General features: G+C 53.4%; 1 pseudogene; it reads right to left on the reverse strand.

The window, feature by feature from the left end:
• Positions 1 to 10061: 10061 nt before the first annotated feature.
• LOC144109878 (uncharacterized) overlaps positions 10062 to 24756 on the reverse strand; it is a 44421-nt pseudogene continuing 29726 nt past the window's right edge.

The following is a 24756-nucleotide window of genomic DNA, read 5'->3' on the forward strand; positions in this document are numbered from 1 at the left end:
TTACGTGCTGCAAATGGACAGAATATTAACCCTTGTGGAGCGTGTACAGCCCGAGTCACCATTGATGGCATCTTGCACTTCATTGAGTTTGCTGTCCTATCCTCCTGTGTCCATCAACTCATCTTCGGCTGGGATTTCCTCCAAAACGCCTCAGCAGTCATTACGTGTTCCCCTCCCACTATTGAAGTCACTGAATGCAACATTCTTGCCGATAGAGAACCACTTTCTTCCCGTGTAGTTATGCTTGCCGATCACGTCCTCTATCCGGGCAACGAAGATATTCTATCTGTGACTTCTGACGCCGTCACCGATGGCGACGTCCTGATTACACCCAGCCCTCGTCTCCTGTCAAGAGGTATTATCATCATCGTGTCCCTTCTTCGCTTCTCCAGCGGTTCTTCTCTTCTCGCCGCATTCAACACCACATCAGAGCCCATTCTTCTGCGACGCGACTCTACTGTTGCATCAATTGCTTCCGCCCAGCCTGTCACACTTCTTCCCATTTCCACCTCCGATCGCTCTGATTCATCCCCTGCCTCGCTCAGTGCAGCACTTCGCCACACGATCAGCACCGACCTGACAACAGACCAGACAGACGCATTGCTCGCTGTATTGAACAAGCACGCAGACTCGTTCGACGTCAATTCCGGCACACTGGGTCAAACCGCTGCAGCAACGCATCGCATACTCACCGACGGATCAAGCATAGTTAGACGCCGGCCTTATCGTGTTTCTCCAACCGAGCGCAAAGTTATTCAGGAAAATGTTGCTGACATGCTTGCACGCAACATCATACGCCCATCGTCTAGTTCCTGGTCATCGCCTGTTGTGCTAGTGCAAAAAAAAGACGGTTCGGTTCGTTTTTGTGTAGATTACCGTGCTCTCAACAGAATAACTCGTAAGGATGTGTATCCCCTCCCTCGAATTGACGACGCCCTCGATTGTTTGCAAGGTGCCCAATTTTTCTCCAGCCTTGACTTAAGATCAGGCTACTGGCAGATCCCCATGAATGAAGATGATAAAGAGAAGACCGCCTTTGCAACACCGGACGGTTTATACGAATTCAATGTAATGCCTTTTGGACTCTGCAACGCTCCTGCTACATTCGAGCGTATGATTGACACAGTTCTCCGCGGCCTCAAATGGAAAACATGTCTCTGTTACTTAGATGACATCGTCATTTTTTCTTCGTCATTTCCTGATCACCTTACTCGTCTCGATGAAGTTTTGACAGCACTTTCCAGCGCTGGCCTACAGCTAAACACGAAGAAATGCTGTTTTGCATCAAAATCCATTAAAGTTCTTGGCCATCTCGTAAGCAGCGAAGGAATTAAGCCTGACCCTGAAAAAATCGCTGCTGCGCTGCACTTTCCCCGTCCAACTCGGGTCAAAGATCTCCGCAGTTTCCTCGGCTTGGCATCATACTTCCGCAGATTCATCCGCAATTTCGCCTCTATTGCCTCACCTTTACATGCGCTTCTTCACAACGACACGCCTTTCATCTGGTCTCCTGCTTGCGAAGAAGCATTTGAAACTCTGAAGCGTGCTCTGACTTCGGGTCCCGTCCTCTGCCATTTTGATGATAAAGCACCGACAATTTTGCACACCGACGCCAGTAGCCATGGCATTGGCGCTGTCCTTCTGCAACGCCAAAACACCTCTACAGAAAATGTTGTTGCCTATGCGAGCCGAACTCTGACTTCTGCGGAACAAAACTACACTATTACCGAACAAGAATGTCTCGCCGTCGTCTGGGCTGTTCAGAAGTTTCGTCCTTACCTGTACGGCCGTCACTTCACAGTCGTCACTGACCACCACGCCCTATGCTGGTTATCCACTTTGAAAAATCTGTCCGGTCGTCTCGGGCGGTGGATCCTCCGCCTTCAAGAGTACGACTTTACTGTCACTTACAAATCGGGCAAGAAGCACAAGGACGCCGACGCTCTCTCTCGTTGCCCTATTGCTTTGCCGTCGCAACCCATGTCCTCGCATTCCTCTCCTGTCCCAACGGAGTCAAGCCATTTAAACCCTACAGTTATGCAGTCTTTGAGCGCCGCCTCTATTGCTCCCATGCCAGATATACACTGCAATCTTGCTCACCACCAGAGTGCTGACCCTTACTGTCAAAAGCTGATTGATAGTCTCAGCGGTGTTCTTACACCTCCAAATGCCCGTCTCCGTCGTCGGCTCAAAAATTTCAAGTTACAGGATGGCACATTATTTTGGCACAACTACAGCCCACTGGGCCACACATGGGTTCCCGTAATTCCTTCTTCCCTGCGTCCTCAAGTTCTACAAGCCTTCCACGACGACCCCACCGCAGGTCACCTTGGGTACCACAAAACCTATGACCGCATCAAACGTCGTTTCTTCTGGCCTGGCCTTTCAACCTCAGTATTAAAATACGTAGCGTCTTGCATCCCTTGTCAACGACGCAAGCGGTCTACGTCGCCTCCTGCCGGTCTCTTGCAACCTCTCCCATGTCCTTCCACACCTTTCGAAGTCGTCGGAATCGACTTGTATGGACCCCTGCCCTTGACTCCAGCTGGCAACCGCTGGGTCGTTACTGCCGTTGACCACCTCACCCGATACGCTGAAACCGCAGCACTTCCTTCCGGCTCCGCTTCCGAAATCGCCAACTTCTTCCTCCACACCATACTTCTTCGCCACGGCGCCCCTCGCCTCCTCCTTAGCGATCGTGGCAAGTCGTTCCTCTCCACCGTCCTCGCCGCAGTGCTTCATGCTTCAGGCACGGTGCATAAAACTACATCTCCTTACCACCCTCAGACCAATGGCCTCACAGAACGCTTTCATCGCACCCTTTCTGATATGCTATCCACCTACATTCACCCTCAGCACAACAACTGGGACTCTTTACTCCCCTTTGTAACCTTCGCCTACAACACTGCCGTTCAACGAACCACCACCTACTCTCCGTTTTTTCTTGTTTATGCCCGCCATCCTACCTTCTCCCTCGAAGCATCTTTCTTCACAGCTTCTACTCCTTCTGCCGCGCCTTCCCACGAACAGTTCGTGTCTCGTATCGCCCACTGCCGTGATCGTGCCCGCCTTCAAACTGAAGCCACTCAAGCTTCCAGGAAAAGCACGTATGATGCGACTCATCGCTCAGTGTCTTTCCGCCCTGGAGACGAAGTGCTACTCTGGACACCTACTCGCATCCCCGGCCTGTGTGAAAAGTTTCTGAGCCGTTTTATTGGCCCGTACACGGTTCTGGAACAAACTTCCCCTGTAAACTATCTCATCACACCTGCATCGCCTGTTCGCGATCGTCGGTGTCGCGGCACCGAGATTGTGCACGTGTCGCGCTTGAAACCCTTTAACCGCCGACCTTAAGATTTAATTTGCGACCAGGATGGTCGCTTTCGTTCGGGAGGGGGAATGTTGTAAGCACTGTGAGTGACCTTCATCTTCATCTCAGCGTAATCATCATCGGTCATCGGGTCGTGCGAAGAAGACGAAGTGTTGCTAAGCTGTGACTAGTCGGTAGCTGCTGCTTCGGCCTACCTGAAGTAAAAAGGTGAATTTGCTGGTGCGTTCTTCTGCCTCACAATACTAACAATAATAATATTAAGCATTTACTGACACCATGCGGTCAGGACGAACACCCCTGGGTGAGGTAACCTACAGTTACGAGCCATATAGTGTCACGGGTCGTTCAAAGATGCGGGTCGAAGGCACGATGGAGGACCAGGACCACAATAGCAGGCGCCAGAGACAGCCCACACGGTCGCGGCCGGGCTCACGAGCGAGTTCTGCCGATCTTCTACCTCTTCACCCTCGATCGGCACCCAGCTGGTTGAAGATGACGTTATGTGAGCGTTAAATGATGATGTTAAATGAGGGAATAATTATATCCCACACGACAATATAACGCCCGCTGCACTTGGTGTATCTCTCTCTAACACACACAAACACACACACACGCACGCACCCGCACACGCACACACAAAAAGAAAAGGCTGTTTGGGACAAGATAGGGTCTAATGACCGCGTCTACTGTTACTATACCAACATACATTATGTACCAGAAACAGTATAACACAAGAAAAACGCAAAAAAAGACAGAATAGACGTAAGAGGGGATAGCAACTAGTCACAGTGCGCAGATTCTGCAGCTTGGGATACATTGCGGGCTTCGGCTACCGGCAGGCTTGTGCGAGGCAGCAGCGGCGGCACAAAACAAAGTACACGCAGGCCACCACAATGCGCGAAAACATGCTGCGCTGACGCCGAACCACGGTGCCAGCGCGGACAGAAAACATGCGCCACGCAAGGCGCCACATGACCTGGGCGACCGGGGAATCAGAGAAATATGATGCGCCGTCTCGGTCGGGCCACAATGGAGACACCTCTCGGTGGGCACAATGCCCCATGCTGCTAGGTGCTCTCGCGTCGGTAGAGTGCCCCATCACCGTTTCCACTCGAAGTCACGGACTTCGATCATGTGATTCGATGGGGAGCATAGTCGCGGCCCACGTCACCCGTTTTTGCGACCGCGGTGCGCCTCTGGTCGTCGGCCTGAGCTGCGCGCACGCCATCAAATCGCCTACGCGCAAACCTGACGTTTCGGCGAAGACAGTCCCAGGGAGGTTAGCCTCTAGGCTCAACTAAAACTCGCGGCGGCGCGGTAGAAGGCGAGCGGTCACTCGGGCTGCGAGCCATTATGATGATCTGGGGCCAACGCACGGTGGTGGTGGTGAAAGACTTTTACTGGCTAGAAAAGAGTATTTACAGGGATGTATGATTGGAACGACCCTTGAGGGGCCGGCCCTCACAAACACTAGGTGGGGTCCCTAGAACGCGACCCCAGTGGCGTCAGCCGCTGCCCGGGCACGCTCAACCAAGGCCTTTTGAGCCTGTATGTCAGAGCAGCCGAGCAGGGTCGCCTCCCAGTCCTCCCGGGTGGGGTTCGGATGATGGGGCATAGCAGGGTTGCAGGGACAGGCCCACACCATGTGGTAGATGTCCGAAGACTTCTCCGCATAGTGCGGAAAGCTGCTCGAGAAAGAAGGGTCAAAATATTTGAGAGCTGCCGGGAAGAGGAAAGTATTAGTATAAAGGCGGAGCAGAAGCAGCTCCTCCGCCTTTGAGAGGCCTTTACATGTGCGCGGAAAAAGGCTGTGGCCAGACTGATAGAGTAAAACAATGTCTTGGAAAGAGTAAGCCGGAGTGAACTCGAGCTCCTGATCGTCGGGGTGGGAGGGGAATGCCCGCTGAGAAAGCGCGCGGGCGGCGGCGTCAGCTGCATCATTTCCCTCAAGGCCCATGTGAGCAGGAGCCCAAACAATATTCCAGTGAGCGGGGTGCGCAGTGTAGACGCGGTTTTGGAGAAGATGGTAGGCTAGGTACGGCAGCCAGCCATGCTCAACGTTCCGACAGGCCCCTCTCGAGTCGGAAATAATTGTTTTGGAAGTGCGGTGAGATGCAGCCAATGCTATGGCGACCTCTTTCACGTGTGTTACGTCACGGGCTCGAAAAGTAAGGCCGTTCACTGTTTTTGATTTGTGGACGATTGCGCACGTGTACCACTCCCCATGGTGGGGGCCGGAGGCGTCCACGTAGAATACGCCGGGTTTCGATCCATAGTGGCGGGCCAGGGCTTCCACCCGCGCCAGGCGCCGGCCATTATGGTCCTCACGTGTCATGTTCGCGGGAACAGGGCGCACGTGGAGGGCGCATCACCACTGGGATGGAATGCGTATGAGCTCTTCCATGAGAGTGGTGTGTTGGATATTGTTACGAGCAATTCGAAGCAGAACCTCCGGAGACGAGACGCAAAACTGTGGCGGTCCCTAAGTGGTCCGAGTGCGCGAGCCGGAGAACAACATCTTCTTTCTCCACGGATGCAGGCGCTTTTTCTTCTTCCACAGTGGCACGTATCACTGCCTCCTCTTCTGCAGCATCGCCACGATGCGGGTAGGAGGGAAATATCAGCAAAATACAGCTTCAGTGAACCACTGTTCAGTCAGGGAGTCTGTCGTAGTAAGGCGTCATGCGAACAATGTGCACGGCTTCAGTACGGTGCGACCGGCGCGATGAGCAAGCCGCTTGGACGGGAGTAACTAAATACCTCACATCACTGATGCGGCGCACTACTTCGTATGGGCCGAATTATCTGCGCAGCAACTTTTCAGAAAGGCCGCGGCGAAGGACAGGTGTCCACGCCCACACCAAGTCGCCAGGCGTGTAACTGACGAAGCGGCGTCTGAGGTTGTACGTAGCGGCGTCAGTCTCCTGTTGGCGGTTAATTCGCAGGCGTGCCAATTGCCGCGCTTCCTCAGCACGCTGAACGAAGGCGTCCGCGTCGAGGTCAGCGTCAGAGTCGCAGTAGAGGTCAACGGGCAACATAGCATCCAATGGAGTGGTCACTTGCCGACCGAAGACAAGCTGAAAGGGGGTTAGTCGGGTTGTCTCCTGCAGGGCGGTGCTGTAGGCAAACGTTACGTACAGAAGAATGGTATCCCAAGTTCGATGGTCGACGTCAACAAACATAGAAAGCATGTCGGCTAGAGTGCGGTTGAGTCGCTCTACCAATCCGTTTGTCTGTGGGTGATATGCCGTAGCACGTCGATGGCTGGTGTGCGTCAGAGTCATCACGGACTGGGTTAAGCGGGCAGTAAAAGCAGTTCCCCGGTCAGTAACAACAACGGCGGGGGCTCCATGACGCAGGAGAATGTTGTGTACGAAGAACTTCATCACTTCAGCAGCAGTGCCTTTGACAAGAGACGTGGTCTCAACGTACCGAGTCAGGTAGTCGATGGCAACGACGATCCAATGCTTTCCAGATGAAGACTTCAGAAAAGGGCCAAGGAGGCCCATGCCCACTTGGTGAAAAGGGGTCTTCGGTGGTTCGACGGGGTGAAGAAAGCCGGCTGGTTTCAACGGAGGACACTTACGACGTTGGCAGTCGCGGCATATTTTTACGTAGGCCCGCACTGATGGGGGTACCCTGGGCCAATATTACTTGTGCTTAATGCGCGCGAGTGTACGAGTTACTCTGAGATGGCCGGCGGAGGGCGCATCATGACAGGCGTTCAAAATTTCTGGCCGCAGCTGTGATGGTACGACAAGCAGGAACGCTTATTTGTTGCTGGAAAAGTTTCGCGTGTAGAGAACACCAGATTGTAAAGTGAAGGTGTGGAGCCCGCGACGAAAACTATGCGGGATGCGAACGTCGACGCCTTCGATGAGCGGCGTGAAATCCGAGTGCGCCCGCTGAAGCTGTGCCATTTGGGTGGCACTAATAACGCCCAGGAAAGGAAAATCATCAGCGGCTTCCTCGGGACCGATTGTGATAGGCCCACGCTACAAACAATCCGCATTCTGGTGCTTACGGCTCCACTTGTAGACTACTCTTAAGTCGTATTCTTGCAAGCGTAAGCTCCATCTAGCCAAGCGTCCTGAGGGGTCTTTGAGGCTCGCCAGCCAGCATAAGGAGTGGTGGTCGCTTACCACACGGAAGGGTCGCCCGTAGAGGTACGGCCGGAACTTGCTGATGGCCCATATCACTGCAAGGCACTCTTTCTCCGTTGTAGAATAGTTGGTCTCGGCGCGCGTAAGTGTTCGGCTGGCATAACTGATGACCCGTTCTGCACCGTCTTGCCACTGGATCAGTACCGCACCAAGGCCGACATTGCTGGCATCAGTGTGGATGTCCGTGGCAGCGTGTTCATTGAAATGGGCGAGTATCGAGTACGTTGTAGACGGTTGTGAAGCTCGAGAAATGCCGCCTCTTGGTCGCTTCCCCACACGAAGGGCGTGTCGTCTCGAGTCAGTGAGTTTAACGGTTCGGCGATTCAAGAGAAATCTTGAACAAAGCGCCGATAATACGAGCACAGACCCAAAAACCGACGAACGGCCTTCTTGTCACTTGGGCGTGGAAAACCTGAGACGGCAGCGGTCTTGTCAGGGTCCGGGCGAACACCTTGTGCGCTGACAACGTGACCAAGAAAGCGAAATTCTTCAAAGCCAGAATTGCATTTCTCGGCTTTGATGGTGAGGTGTACGGATTTGACTGCTTGCAGCACAATGCGCAACCGCTCCAAGTGTTGGTCAAACGTGGTCGAAAATATAACGACATCGTCCAGGTACACCAGGCAGGACTTCCACTTCAAGCCGGAGAGAACGGTGTCCATCATGCGTTGGAACGTGGCCGATGCTGAGCACACACCAAATGGGAGCACCTTAAACTCATAGAGGCCGTCGGGCGTCACGAAAGCTGCCTTCTCCCGGTCTCTTTCGTCCACTTCGATCTGCCAGTATCTACTTTTAAGATCTAAGGACGAGAAGTATCGGGCGTCTCGCAATCGGTCGAGCGCGCCGTCTATCCTGGGCAGTGGGTAAACGTCCTTTTTGGACACGTTATTAAGTTTTCGATAGTCAACACAGAAACGCAGAGTGTTGTTTTCTTTTGACAAGAACCACAGGCGATGCCTATGGGCTGGTGGACGGCTGAATAACATCGTCCGCAAGAATTTCGGCAACTTGATTTTGAATGGCTTCTCGCTCCGTCAGCGAAACACGGTAGGGGCGCTGGCAGACGGGTCGCGTAGTCGCATCAGTGATGATACGGTGCTTGGCGAGTGGAGTGCGGCCGACCTTCGAACACGTAGCGAAACAGTCCGCAAAGTCTGCCATGAGGTCCGACAGAAGATCCTTCTGAACAGGTGGCAAGGCCGGATTTATTTTTGACTGACTGAAGAGCGTGATGTGGGCCAGCATTCTCTGGAGTGGGTCCTCCCACGGTGCACAAACAAGGGATCGCAGCAACGTCGTGAAGGAAGGCAACAGCCGTGCCTCTGACGAGGTGTTGATATTCGTTGGAAAAGTTCGTCAGGGTGACGTTAGTACGGCTGTCACGTAGTTGGACGAGATCTCGGGCAACAACAAGGCCCCGCTCAAGCAGCAGCGAAGTATGGCCATCTGCCAGGCCCTCGTAGTCGTGGAATAGGTCGTTCCGCACGAGCACCAGAACAGTGCACCGCGGCTGCACCACGACGCCATTCTGGACAATGCGCAGAGCGTTGCTGCAAGGATCTCGGGAGTCAAAGTGGGCTACGGCCTGTTTGGTCGAGAACGTGACACGTGCGTCCTTAAAGTCAATTACAGCACCGTTCGCCTGCAGAAAGTCGATCCCCAGAATCAAGTCTCTGGACCACTCAGAGAGCACGAAAAATTCACCAATGTACGTGAACCCACAAATTCCAACCCTAGCTGCGCACTTGCCAACAGGGGAAATTAAGTGGCCACGAGCGGTGCGCATGGGGGTCCTCGTCCACGGTGTCAGAACCTTTTTAAGATCTTCAGCAAAGGCACGGCTCATAAAGGAATAATCATCACCGGTATATCGAGCAGCGCGGTAAGCTCAGTGTCTTCAATTGTCACCCGCAAATCGGATGCAGCTTATCGGGCACTACTGTCGCTGCCTCTCTCTGTCCAGGTATCGTCGGCCCGATGGTTCCGCGATGCAGGATCTTGACACATCTCGACGTCAGCGGCCTTGCCTGCAGAGGTCGCTGGTGTTAGTTTTCCCGACGAGGACTGGGCGAGCGGCGGCCAGTGGAACTACTCTGGCGGCCGGGGATGGACGCACGATAACGGAGAGGCGAAGGCGAACGGGACTCGCGCGTGCCAGAGTAAACACGGTTCTGGCGCGCCCAGAGATGATCCGCCATCTCAGGTGGTCGTTCACCGTTCTGAGGACAAGGTGCGTCAGGACGGAAACCGCGAAGACCCACATGGCGGTACGGACAGGCTCGGTAGAGATGACCGGGCTCCCCACACTGGTAGCACAGCGCCCTACGGTCTGGTGTACGCCACAAATCTGACTTCCGAGCACGTGGCTCAGCTGTAGCAGGGACAGTTTCATAATATGGGCTGGTGCTACTGACAGCAGACGTCGAGGAAACAGCGGAGCCAGGTGCGCTTGCGTGACATATGCCAATGCTGCTCATGGCAGGTGTCGGAGCAGCGGGACCGTAGCTAGCCTAGCGACGTACAACGAATGCATAGGTAGGTCGGGCATCGAACTGGGGCGGCGCTTAGGGAACAGGAGGCGCCTGCGAAACCTGCCGCACTTCGTCCCTGATGACTTCTGTCAGCGCTGCCAGGGGCCCAGGCGCAACCTGGGGCAGACGGAACCGTTGGAGTTCCTCCCGGACAACTGACCGAATCAGTTCGCGCAATGTGTCTGTACTGCCGCCTAGGCACGACGAAAAGATTTCGGGCACAATGCTGTTGATGTCCTGATTGTACTGGCGGGCCCGTTGTTGAAGCGTCGTCTCCACGGTAGTCGCCTCGGTGAGAAATTCCGCTAGAGTGCAAGGTGGGCTGCGTACGAGGCCTGCGAAGATCTGCTTCACCCCTCGCATCAGATGGCGAAGCTTGTTCTCCTCAGTCATGTTGGGATCGGCACGCTTGAATAGACGGGCCATGTCCTCGATGTACATGCGCACACTATCATTCGTGCGCTGGTTTCGGGAGTGCAGAGCAGCTTCAGCCTTCTCCCGGCGGTCGGAGTTGCGGAATGTAGCCAGGAGATTCTGGCAAAACGTTTCCCAGGTGGGAAGGGCAGTCTCGTGGTTTTCAGACCACGTCCGGGCAGATTCTTCCAGAGCAAAATATACCTTGTGGAGCTTGCGCTGGTCGCTCCAGCCGTTGTAGCGGGCGACCCGCTCGAAGGTCTCCAGCCAATCCTCAACGTCTTCGAAAACTTCACCGTGAAAAGATGGCAGTGTTCGCGGTGCGTGCCAAAAGATCGGCGCCAGGAGCGGGGGGTATGGGGGTGGCCATGGCAGTTGGACTCACGGGTCTAGGCTGGGTCGGCGCCGGGGACCCGGTGTCAGTGGCCATGTCAAACCCGGTGGCCGAGGCTGCGTCGTTCTTTTGGGTGGGATAAGGGGCCCAAATTCAGGCGACTCTCCGCGGATACGGCGGCTGGGTCGCTGGTGGACAGGTGTGAGGTCCGTTGTGGTGCCGTGCGGAGTGCGCTAGTTGGGAAGCGTGACCCAGCCCTGCTCTACCAAATGTTACGACCACTTCGAAGAAGAACCTCCGGAAACGAGACGCAAAACTGTGGCGGTCCCTAAGTGGCCCGAGCGCGCGAGCCGGAGAGCAACAACTTCTTTCTCCACGGATGCAGGCGCTTTGTTTTCTTCTTCCACAGTAGTATGTATCAATATGTAGTCGGGCAAGGAGGCGGCGACCCGACGATGTTTTTGAGAGAAGTGTATATTGGTTGGTCAAGTGGGCTTCCCGGAGCTCCCGTAACGTGTTAACCATACCCAGCCCACGAGACGCTGGGTGGAGGTGTTCACGGGGAGGTCCAGGGCCTGCTTAATAATTTTGCGGATGATGACTTCGAGTGCATCCTCGTCTTGCTTCCGCAGGTGGAGGTACGGAGTCGAATATAGAATTCGACTTGTCACAAATGCATGCGCCAGCCGCAAGGCGTCCTTGCATTGTAACCCCCCGCGCTTGTTAGAAACCCGGTGGACCATGCGGCCCACCTGGTCCCCCAGCTTATGGAGTTTTGTCAATGTCGTTTCTGACCGTTTGTGTTGATGTATAAAGAGCCCCAGTACCCGGACTTCGACATTTTCAGGGATTGTACCTGTCTCAAGAGACAATGCAATTTTGGCTGTGCACTTTGGTGAGGGGCGTATGTGAACAAATTCAGACACTTGGGGGAGCATTGGAGGCCGCAGCGGCGGGCATAAAGGTCCACTATGGTCGCCGCCTGCTGCAGGTAGGACTCAATGTCTCCGAGGGAGCCCTGCGTGGCCCACAGGGTGATGTCATCGGCGTACAGCGCATGCTGCACACCGGCGACAGCACCCAGCTGGGCCGGCAGTTGCATCATATCCAGATTGAACAACACGGGAGAGAGCACCGCGCCCAGAGGGGTACCCCTGGTTCTTAAATGAATAGGGCCATGTTCCTTATCCTGGATTCGAAAGTAAGATTGCCTGTCGGTCAAAAATTGCCGAATGTATTCGAAGGCGTTTCTGCCGCAGTTAGTTTGCGAGAGGTGGGTGAGAATGATCTCGTGGGTAACGTTGTCGAATGCTCCCTTTAAATCCAAGGCGATTACGACCTTGTCATTGTGGGGGCATTCGGCGGGGTAGAGGACAGTCCGATTTAGTAGTAGCAAGACATCCTGAGCAGATCTGTGTGGGCGAAACCCGAACATGATGTCTGCGAAAATGTGATGAGATTCTATGAACTCGGACAACCTGTCGCGTCCCTCGTTTCCATGACTTTGCCCACACAGGAAGTCAGAGAGATGGGACGGAGGTTGTCTGTGTTGATGGCCTTGCCAGGTTTAGGAATGAAGGTCACCAGGGCGGTCTTCCAGTCGATTGGGAGGGGCACTTCTCCAAGCCAGATTGAGTTAATGTAATCCAATAAAGATAAGTATGCCGGGTCGGAGAGGTTGGCTAACAATTTGAGTGTAATTTTGTCCCGACCCGGAGCAGTGCCAGGTTTCATTTTCGCGAGGGCCGCCCTCGGGTCATGGAGCTGGAACAGTTGATCTAGCTCAACGTTATCAGAGCCTGCATAAGAGTACGCTGGCCCGCGGGGGTCCTGGATGGTGCTAAAGTACTGGTCCCGGAGCTTGTGCGCCAACTGAGTTGTGTTGCCCTGCAAGCTGTGTATTCCTCTTTGGAGGTGTTTTTGAGTTTCCGTGCGTGTTTGCGTTGTGTCAATTAGGGCGCAAATGACTCGCCAGGTGTTCCGGCTAGACATCTGCCGCGCGGCTGTATTGCATTGGGCCACCCAGTTGGATTCGGCGAGTTGGGCCACATACTCAGCCGCTCGCTAGGTGAGCTCGGCGATGCGAGCTTTTAGTTTCCGGTTGTGCTTTTCCCGGCGCCACCGACGGATAAGGCAATGCCGGGCCTCCCAGAGGTGGAGGAGGTGGTTATCCACATCCTAGACCACCTCTGAGAGCAGAATTTGAGATTCGGAGGAGCGAAGGCTAGAGACCAATTGCTGGGACCAAGATTGGTAGCCTTGCTCATGAATGGGTGTCGCAGTGTTATAATTTTGCCTGAACTTGGTCCAATCTGGTAGTCGGGTCTGTGTTGTGGCTCGCGAGAAAGGACAGGTCCTAATAATAGTGTTGAGGAGACAATGGTCGCTGCCGAGGGCTTCCCCGGTGTTGACCCAGTCTGCGTACTGAATGTTGCGGGTGAAGATCAAGTCCGGACACGTATCCCGAGTCATGGTGTTGCCTATACGAGTTGGGTGGACTAGGTCAGTGTGGAGAGTGAGGCCCAGCGTTGACGCAAGCTCCGCCAACCTGCGTCACCGCTTCTCTTCACGGCGGTAGCCCCACGCCGGACCGGGAGCGTTGAAATCGCCCACAATCAGGAGGGGTCCCGACCCGCAACTCAGCGCGCGGCTAAAGAGGTCCGCGAATGTTACATTCGGCAATTTTGGAGTGCAGAATACGTTGAGTATGAGTAACGGTGGGTCATGCTTGCGTAGTGGGAGGAGGGTCACCATTACATAGGAGTATTCAAGTTGCAGGGCTAAGTCGACCTGGTTGGCTGTATAATTTCTATGGACGGATAGACAATTCAAAGTGTCCTGCTGGAACGTCGTATAATTTGTTACTGTGTGGCCTCTCCCTGGCTCTTGGAGGACAACCACGGCTAGCAAATGCTCAAAGGTTGAAAGGAAAAGCCGGAGGTCGGCCCGCTTGGAACAGGACCGGAGTCCCCGACAGTTCCATTGAGTAATCGTAAAGGGGAAGCCGATTTGGAAGGGGGGAGCGCATACACCGAGGGTGTCTTGCCATGCTCAGATTTAGGGGTGAGAGGTGAAAGTGAGGCTTCCGCTGAGCCGGTTACCAGGGGCTGTAGCTCAGCGCCTGGAAGGGGGAGCTGCCTTCGTCATCTTCGAGAGCAGTGACGCGGCGGGACAAATAGGATTGCCGACCAGATACGCCCTTAAGGGGGCCGGCTCTGCGAGAAGGGCGGGGGTTAGTCGCGACGTGGTGAGCGATCATAGAGGGGATGCACGGCACGGCTGTACTCAGCCAGTAGAGCCACAGCGATAGCTCCTAGCAAGATGTGTCGGCAACGATAGTTCCCACCGACTCGGAGCTGAGCGCCCGAGCAACTGTCGTCACAAATGATAGCCTGATCGGTTCGCGGGGAGTAGCAGAAGAAGAAGCCGAACTTGCAGAACGCTGTTTGCAACCGACTAGAAGGCGCCTCACTGGCTTTTGCGACAATCGAAAGCCCGCCTACATGCGTCAATGAATTGCGCACATTTTCTGTTGCAGATCATCTGTATGCCTTCCGTCGCAGTCATTATACGGTAATGATATTTTACTTCTCATTCTGCGCAAAACTCTTTCTTCCACGAGGATAATTTCTTATGGTAAGAGTCGTGGCCACTGTACAAGAAAACAAAACACACTTTTGACATGCTTTAGCGTCGGTTCTGAGGAAAGGGAAGGCGCATTCCCTGTCTCACATTTTAAGTCCACCCTAGAACGCCATGAGATAGGATGGAGGAACGGATTTAGCTTGAAACATATCAATACCGGCCGCGGCCATCTCGTTTCAATAAAGTGAAATGAAAGATTTAAAATTGGTTTTTGTGGCAAGGCAATAGGGAGCATCTGTCTGACTTATTGGCGGACATCTGAACCGTGCTGAGGAACTAGGACAAGAAAAGAAGAAAAGGTGCTGTAGTGGAGGGCTCCGGAATAATTTCGACCACCTCGAAACGATAATTGGTTTTCAGGACAGGAAATAGCGCAGTACAATCGAGGCAGGTGATCAAGCGTTCCCCACCGCAATTGCTGAGGCATGTGTGTTCCTGCTACACTTCGCGCCTACACATCGGATCAATCGAACGCAACAAATACACCCAGGGCTTGCACACTGATACATCGCTCCATTACACACCAAACGCATCAGTTCACCTCCGAGACGCCCTGTGTGATCACAGAAATCATACAAGATACCATCTATTTTTATTTCAAATATATACCACCCACCGTCTCATCCGATGGTTTCATTGCAAACGCTACTGCGAGATCTCCATCCTATTGCAGGCAAGCAACCATTCATTATCTGAGGGGGCTTCAACTGTCAGCATACTGACTGGGGCTACCGCACCACCGCGGGACGAGGAAAGTTACTGTGGTCCTTCGTAGAAGTGCGGCGCCTCACTATACACCAGAACTTTAACACTCCCACGGGAATTGGCAACACTGTCAGCGCGGACACCAGCCCGGACTTGACACTGAGCCGCAATAGGGAGCGATCTTTACATCTCCTCCGTTACAGTACTGTAGAAACAGAAGAACCATTCACCTGACTCACAAACTCACCAACTGGGAGGCGATCCGCGCCGCACTGGCGGCCTTTCCTGACTCTCTCATTACAGACATCTACCAGTGGTTGGCATCACTCACGAACGATGTCTACGCACACACTCGAACCCTCGACACCCCACCAGATACGTCCACCCTTGACACACGCCTGGCCCACCTATGGGAGTTCCACCATCCTAGAGCGCTTGAAAGGGCAAAAACTCAATCGGACCCTTACAAAGCAACCGCCGCGGTGGCTCAGTGGTTAGGGCGTTCGACTACTGATCCGGAGTTCCCGGGTTCGAACCCGACCGCGGCGGCTGCGTTTTTATGGAGGAAAAGGCTAAGGCGCCCGTGTGCTGTGCGATGTCAATGCATGTTAAAGTTCCCCAGGTGGTCGAAATTATTCCGGAGCCCTCCACTACGGCACCTCTTCTTCCTTTCTTCTTTCACTCCCTCCTTTATTCCTTCCCTTACGGCGCTGTTCAGGTGTACAACGATATATGAGACAGATACTGCGCCATTTCCTTTCCCCAAAAACTAATTATTATTATTATTATTATTATTATTATTATTATTATTATTATTATTACAAAGCGGCTAGCAGTACTGCTATCACCAAATGCTGAGCACTCTGAGGAGCTCTGCCGATACAACTGAGGGCAGATTTGCGATTGCATGACTGGCAATCTGTCATCAAAATGCATTTGGGAACTCCTCCATCAGCCTCGCCGCGGTGGCTCAGTAGTTAGGGCGCTCGACTACTGATCCGGAGTTCCCGGGCTCGAACCCGACCGCGCCGGCTGCGTTTTTATGGAGGAAACACGCTAAGGTGCCCGTGTACTGTACGATGTCTGTGCACGTTAAAGATCCCCAGGTTGTCGAAATTATTCCGGAGCCCTCCACTACGACACCTCTTCCTTTCTTCTTTCACTCCCTCCTTTATCCCTTCCCTTACGGCGCGGTTCAGCTGTCCAACGATATATGAGACAGATACTGCGATATTTCCTTTCCCCAAAAAACCAATTATTATTATTATTAACTCTTCCATCACTTAATTCACCCCCCGCAATCCAAACCAACCACACAACACTACGTCTCACGCCTTATACACAGGACCCACCTTTCTCCCGACTCACTCACCGACATACTTAGGAACACACACAACTCCCGGTACCTCAAACACACTGCCCCTTAGGCAGGTACCCCGATTGCCATTCTCGACGCGGAGATTACGGAAGCAGAATTCAGAGCGGCCTTCCTGACTCTCCGCTCTAATTCCACTCCAGGAGTTCATCGTATCTCCAATAGCATGCCCCGCAACTTGGACGATGAGTCGATTGCCCCGCTCACGGGGTACTTCAATGCAAGCTAGCAGGAGGGCACCCTTCCACAATCCTGGCGTCAAGCCAAAATCTCATTCATACCCAAGCCACACAATCCTCTTACACCTGCAGATCTTCGTACCATCTCACTAATATCATCCCTGGGCAAGCTTTTGGAGCATGTCGCACTCACCCGACTCACCCAACCCATGACGCAGCAAGACCTCTACCCGCACAGCATGGGGGGCTTCCATCCCCACCTGTCGGCACAAGACGCCATGCTCCATCTCACACAGGACATTTTCGAGCGACTCATACTAAGCCACACAAAAGCTGTCCTCACCTTGGATCTCTCCAAGGCCTTTGATCGTCTAGACCATCAAGTGATCATCAAGTGATATTCAAGCATTCCTTACTCACCGCATGGCCGAAATTCGCTTCGGTCCCCACACATCGCACCCATGCACCCTTAGTTGGGTTGGCACCCTCCAGGGATCTGTCCTCTCCCCTCTTCTCTTCAATGTCTCTCTCATCTCCCTTGCCCGCAAGCTACAAAACATCCCTCACCTTCGGCATACACTCTATGTTGCTGATATGACGCTATGGACCGCGCATGGCAGTGGTGGAGGCATAGAGAATATTCTGCAGTCGACAGCTACCCTTTCCGATACACATGCGAGGAGAATCGGACTCTCATGATATCCAGAAAACTCCGAGCTCCTAATATTCCGCCCCACAACCCGAAATTACCCCACAGCCTCTATGACCGTGACACTATAAAACCGGTACATCTCGGAGGTAAACACTCTCCGGGTACTGGACCTCCACATCCAGAACAGGAAAAACGCTCTTACCAGCCACAAACTCAAGCAGATGGCAGTGTCGATATCCCAACTAATCCGCCAAGTTTCTGGGCACCACCGGGGCATGAAGGGGCACGACCAATGTCGCCTCATTCATGCCTTCGTCCTCAGCCGCTTTCTCTTCACGCTCCCCTGATTGAAACTCCAGGGCACCGAAATCTCCACCGTGGATGCCATGATCCGAACAGCATTTAAGACAGTACTACATCTGCCCTAAATACCTTAACCGAAAAACTCCTCCAGCTAGATTTACAAAACACGATAGGTGAGCTTATCGAAGTAGGTAGGTAAACTCTTTTATTGCGCCCAAAAACAGGGGACCAGTCAAAGGACCGGTTGCGCTGACTTAGAGGAGGTCGGCGGGGATCCTTTGGGATGCCGCGGCCTCCACCGCGCGCTGGATAAGCCAGCGTTGGTCTGCTGGCTTGGAAGTACACAGGAGAGACTCCCACGTCTCTGGGGTGTTTGCGTTGTCTGTGCTGTAATGTGTACAAGTCCACACCATGTGTATGAGTGTGGCCGGAGTTGAGCAGTGTTTACACATGGGGGCTATCTGTTCCGGAAAGATCCTGCTGTATAAGAGGGGGTGTGGGAAGCTGCCAGTTTGTAGTTTGCGCCATTGGACGGCCTCGCGTCTTGTTAGATCGCGGTGTGCGGGAGGATATGTGCACCTTTGGAGTCGGTAGTGCTGGAGTATGTCCGTGTAAGTGGTGAGTAGAGAAGCGCGTGGGATATTAGTGTCAGCGGAAGCAGGGTGGCTGATCATACTCTCGGCTCGGCAGCTGAGATCTCGAGCGAGAGTGTGTGCCTGGGCGTTTCCGCTGAGCGACTCGTGGGCTGGAGCCCAAAGAAGTAAGCGAGATGTGGAAGAGGGTGCTGTAGAACGTAGAATGTGTAACGCCTGGCAAGAGATACGGCCAGCATCGTAATTGCGAATAGCCTGTTGAGAGTCACTGATGACGACTTTGGTATTAGGGTCGGCTAGCGCGAGCGCAATGGCAACCTCCTCAGCCGCGGTGACTGTTTCTGCATTGCGAATGCTGCAGGCTGTGTACCAGCTGCGGTGAGGGGCGAGAGCTACCGCCACCATCGCTGGCCTCGATGGATGGTAAGAGGCGTCCGTATACGTGACGTCCGGACGTCCGCTGAAGCGTTTCTCGAACTGACGAGCCCGGTCGGCCCGTCTCTCGGCGTGGTGTTCCGGGTGCATCCGTTTGGGAATGGGAGGAATGCGGAGATTTAGGCGATAATCCGATGTAAGCTTAGCGTAACTTGGGGCCGATCTCGGCGGGGAGATCCCAACTTGCTGCAGTACCGCTCGGCCAGCGTGTGTGAGTGAGAGCCGCTCATACTGGGCGGTGAGGGTTGCTTCGATCAGTTCGCTCACGGTATTGGAGATTCCGAGAGCCATGAGCTTATGGGTAGCTGTGGACATGGGAAGACCTAGGGCCGTCTTGTATGCTTTTCGAAGTGACGCGTCTAGCCGTTCGCTTTCGGCACGAGTGAGACGTAAGTAGGGTCCAGAGTAGGTGATGCGGGAGCAGACGAAAGCTTGAACGAGGCGCAGGAGGTTGGACTCTCGCATGCCATGATGCTTGTTGGAGATTCGCTTAAGGAGGCGTCCGATCTGCACAACCGACTGGTCGATGCGTTGGATCGTGATGTTGTTGCTGCCGTTGGCCTGTAGATGCAAGCCCAGGATCCTGATGTTGTCTGTTCGAGGAATCGGGTTTCCTTGCACCTGGAGGTTGATGTCCGGAAGTATCTTTTGAAGGGCGTCGTCCCGGGGAAGGAATGACGATATACTCGGACTTTGTCGCCGAGCACGTGAGGCCAACTGTACTTAGATAATCTCCGATCCGTTCGATCGCGGTCTGTAGTCTCTTCAATCTGGCCGTCACTGCCGCGCGTGATCCAAAGTGTGAGGTCGTCAGCATAAATGCTGTGATGCAGGTGGGGGATGTCGGCCAGTAGCTTCGGCAGGCCTATCAGTGCGACGTTAAAAAGCATCGGCGAAAGTACGGCGCCTTGCGGCGTGCCACGGTTTCCCGGAGAGATGATGGAAGGATCTCCCGTGCCGGCTTTAAGTTGCACTGTGCGGTCGGTGAGAAAGTTTCGGATGTACGCATACATGCGATGTCCGACATCGAGAGCTTGAAGTTGTTGAAGAATCGCTTCATGGAGGACGTTGTCGAATGCCTTGGCAACATCGAGGCCGACGATGACTTTCGTGTCTAGTGTACGTCTCATGACTACCTGATGATGGAGAAGAAGCATAATGTCCGGGGCTGCTAAATGAGGGCGGAAGCCGAACATAGTGTCTGGTAGAAGATGGTCGTCTTCAAGGTATCGTGAGAGTCTGGTCTGGATAACGTGTTCCATCAGCTTCCCAACGCAGGACGTGAGAGAGATGGGACGGAGGTTGGCCAAGGTTGGTGGTTTGCCTGGCTTGGGGATGAGGACTAGATTGGCGCATTTCCACTCTTGAGGGATGGTACCGCTGGCCCAACATTCTTGAAAATATTCGGTAAGAGCATGAATGGATGCGTCGTCTAGATTCCTAAGCATTTTATTTGAAATGCGGTCAGGACCGGCCGCCGAAGTCGTCTTGAGGTGATTGAGTTCTGCTCGAACCTCCGCTAAAGTGATCGGAGCGTCTAGACAGAGATTTTCCGCGCCCTGATAGAAAAAGAGGTTGGTTGTTGGTTCAGGGCGGCTGTAAGTATTTATAAGCTCTTGTTTAAGCTCGTCAGACGTGCCAGGATACTGGTGGAAGATTCGCTCGAGCTGTTGGTGTGTTTGGAGCTTGCCTCCTGCTGGGTCGAGTAAATGTCGAAGGAGGTTCCACGTCTCACGAGCGTTTGGAGTGTTGTTCATCTGGTCACATATGTTGTGCCAGCTCTGTCGAGTGAGTTCTATTGCATATTTCTCGATATTCGTATGTGCGCGCGCCAGTCTACGTCGGATATTGCGGTCCCATTTCCGAGTGGCAAGTAGAGCTTCGAGCGACTTCTTGCGCTCCCACAGATGGGCGTAGTAGCGGTCGCAGTGTGGGATACTGTCCTCTAACTCGACGGTTTGAGTGGCGTCGGCCACTTGTTTGACAATTTCGGTTGTCCACGCCTTGATATCAGTTATAGCGGGAGGTTTGTCCTGCTGTTTCCTGTGCGTCCGGAAGGAGTCCCAGTCAATCACCTGAGCTGGCCGCGTACATTGCCTGGTGGGCTCGTGTATTACGATTTCGAGTACGAAGTGATCACTCCCAAAGTTTTCGTGAGTGTGACACCAAGTCGCTTTAACTCCGGAGGTCGTAAAGGCCAGATCCGGCGTTGTATCACGATGTAGGCCCGTACCGTGTCTAGTGGGGTAGGACACGTCCGTGATAAGAGTCAGCTGGTTCATATGCCAGTCATTCCAAAGGCGTCGACCTTTAGCGGAGTCATAGTGGTAGCCCCAAGCGCGGTGATGCGCATTAAAGTCACCGAGAATGAGGAGGGGTTGCCCCTGCGCCAGCTGCTGGGCTTTGAGGAAAAGCGGACCGAAAATATCCTTATGAGCTCGGGGAGGGCTGTAGACATTAATTATAAACAGACTAGTGCAACGTTTACGCGAGGGTCGGGGTAATATTTCTTAGACGTATTCGGGGAAAGTTGGATCTAAATTGTGTTGGAGGACAGTGAGGTTACGTTTTACGAGAGTAGCTATTCGAGGTTTTACTCGTTCCGATAGGTATGTACTGTAACCGGCAAGTTTCGTGTTCTTGTCGCATTCCTGGAGAGCTACTAGTTCGGGGCGATCACTCGCGGCGAGGAACTGCTGGAGGACCGGACGCTTACGCGCGAACCCACGACAGTTCCACTGCCAGATGGTGTTGTTACCCGAGCTGCTCGCCATGATTAGGCGGGGATAGTTGTGGGGTTTGAACTGGTGTCGGCGCAGGGGCCGCGGGTACCACGGCAGCGAGGAGTTTGCCCTGTGCTTCTATAGCTTTGTTCAGCATGTCAAATTGTTGCGTGACTTGTGAGCCGATTGTGTGCCCACCGACAGACACAAAAGATACGTCTCCCGAGAATCACCACCGGCCGACACATCCTACACACCCTCGGTATTAGGATACCAGCCACGGGTCCCACACAGCCCCAGGTCCCCAACGGCATCCACCGCGAACAACTTATTGAACCTCTCCCCAAAAACATGCACCCCACCTACTACCATCACGCATGAGTGGATATCTAGACGTTGCGGTATAGCGGGAAATGAGAGCGCTGATGCGGAAGCTAAGCTGGCTCGAACTGGTTCATTTAGTGCATGCTGCCATGCAACAACACTGCAACATCTCTAACCGCCAGCAGGACCGCATCCCTCGGCTTGGCGGTGGTTCGCAAATTCACCTGCCATCAAATGTTATTCGACGTGAAGGAACTCTGTTCCATCGGTTGCGGCTTGGTGTAGCAAACACTAGAGGTTACCTACACAAGACTGGAGCTGAAGCAAGCCCGAATAGTTTGTACTGCAGCTATCCAGACACAATTCATTGTATTATTTGCGAGTTCCCTCACTACACTGGTGCGAGAAGGGCCTTGGAAAATATTCTCAGGGAGTCGGACGGACGTCCTCTCTCTGAGGGAACTACCCTAAGCGCCAGGGCGTCCCTAATTGACAGCCGGCGTTCATTGCAGCCTGTTCTCACGTTTTTTAGTGAAATAGGAATGGATTCCCATCTGTGATACTTGCGTGCGCTGTTCGCGTCTACAGCACGCATGTGCATGCGCGCTTGTGCCGGGACATGTGTCTATACTTCAGCTTTCCCAGCAGGTGTGCGTGGTGTGGCTGCGCACGTGTGTGTACTGGGATGTGGGAGTGTGCATGGCCCTTCCCCGCAACCGTGTTTGTGTGTGGGTGCGTGTGCGTGCGCTCGCGCGCGCATGAAATTTGGTGCGCGGAGGGACACGCACAATGTACTGCATGTCGTCTCTCAAGATGGCTGCCGCCCAGTGTTGGCATGGTCTCGCCTAACCTGGCATGCTCCGAGCATTTCATTTTAATATGACATCGTATTCTATTAGCGCCCACTCTCACCTTTTACTTTCCCTTTCCCCTTACCCAGTGTGTAGCAGCAGCACAGGGTCACCTGATCATGGCGACATCTGCACCTTTCCTTCCGTAAAATTATTTTTTTCTCTCAGCCGCCGCGTTGACTCAGTGCTTACGGCGCTCGGCTGCTGATTCTTATGTGGGTTCGATCCCAGCCGTGGCGGTCGAATTTCGATGGAGGCGAATCTCTACAGACCCGTGTGCTGTGCGATGGAAGTGTACGTAAAAGAACCCCAGGTGGTCCAAATGCTTGGAGTCTTTCTCTACGCGTCCCTCGTAGCATAGCTGGCTTTGGGACGTTAAGCCCCTCTAACCCAAAATTAACAAATCTTTATCTCTCTCTCTCTCTCTCTACAGAAAACGTTTCAAATGAAAAATTGGTTGTTGGGGAAAAAAAATGGCGCAGTATCTGTCTCAGTTCTCGGCAGACACCCGAGTCGCGCCGTAAGAGAAGGGATAAAGGAGTGACTGAGAGAAGAAAGGAAGAAAGGTGCCGTATCGGAGGTCTCTGGCATAATTTCGACCACCTGGGGATTTTTAACGTTGACTGTAGAACTTTCTTAAGGTGCACTAACAATGTTTACTACATTCGCATCAGTGCGAAATCACAGATTTGTGCTACGTAGAAGTTCCCGGGTTCGAACCCGACCGCGGCGGCTGCGTTTTTATGGAGGAAAAACGCCAAGGCGCCCGTGTGCTGTGCGATGTCAGTGCACGTTAAAGATCCCCAGGTGGTCGAAATTATTCCGGAGCCCTCCACTACGGCACCTATTCTTCCTTTCTTCTTTCACTCCCTCCTTTATCCCTTCCCTTACGGCGCGGTTCAGGTGTCCAAAGATATATGAGACAGATACTGCGCCATTTCCTTTCCCCAAAAAACCAATTATTATTATTATGCTACGTAGAACACAACGATGCGCGGGCAGTGCTACGAGACGGAGCGCTCGCTCCTGGCGAGCTGGGAACTCAAACAACGGAACAGACCATGGACGATTTTGCTTGACGTTGGTACCCATCGGATTAGTTCTTACGCACTATCAATGATCTGATTTCAGCGCAAGATGCCACTTTGTTTTCTTGATTTTTTTTATTGACCTCTAGCTACATTCAAGGAGAAACTTGCAGCTCCACTGACGCCTCGAAATGCTGTCCGGGTGTTGCTTGTCGCTTGAAAAGCAACTGCAGATTTACAAACGAAGGGTCGCTCGCAATGCGGAGCAGACTAATAATATTAAGAATACGACTAATAACAATATTAAGTGTTTACTGACACCATGTGGTCCGGACGAAAAGACCTGGGAGGGGTAACCTACTGTTACAAGTCATATATAACGCACGGTGAACTTGGTCTTTCTCTCCCACACATAAACAAAAACACACAAACACACAAAGGATAGTCTGTTTAGGACAAGCCCGGGTCCAACGACCGCATCTACTGTTACTATACCAACATACATTATGTACCAGAAACAGTATAACACTAGAAAAACGCAACAAAAAACAGAATAGACGTAAGAGGGGATAGCAACTAGTCACAGTGATGGATTCTGCAAATTGGGATACATTGCGGGCTTCGGCTACCGACGGTCTGCATCTAGGCAGCAGCGGCGGCACAAAACGAAGTACACGCAGGCCACCACAAGGCGCGAAAACAAGCTGCGCTGACGCCGAACCACGGTGCCAGCGCGGACAGAAAGCATGCGCCACGCGAGGCGCCACATGACCTGGGCGACCGGGGAATCAAAGAGAAACATGATGCGCCGTCTCAGTCGGGCCACAATGGAGACACCTCTCGTTGGGTACAATTCCCTATGCTGCTAGGTGCTCTAGCGTCGGGAGAACGCCCCATCACCGTTTCCACTCGAAGTCGCGGACTTCGATCACGGAATTCTATGGGGAGCATAGTCGCAGCCCACGTCACCCGTTTTTGCGACCGCGGTGCGCCTCTGGTCGTCGGGCCTGAGCTGCGCGCACGCCATCAAATCGCCTACGCGCAAACCTGACGTTTCGGCGAAGACAGTACCAGGGAGGTTAGCCTCCAGGCTCAACTAAAACTCGCGGCGTCGCGGTAGAAAGCGAACGGTCACTCGGCCTGCGAGCCATTGTGATGATCTGGGGC

The sequence above is a fragment of the Amblyomma americanum genome, chromosome 11 (assembly GCF_052857255.1).
Source record: "Amblyomma americanum isolate KBUSLIRL-KWMA chromosome 11, ASM5285725v1, whole genome shotgun sequence".
Classification (NCBI taxonomy): Eukaryota; Metazoa; Arthropoda; class Arachnida; order Ixodida; family Ixodidae; genus Amblyomma; species Amblyomma americanum.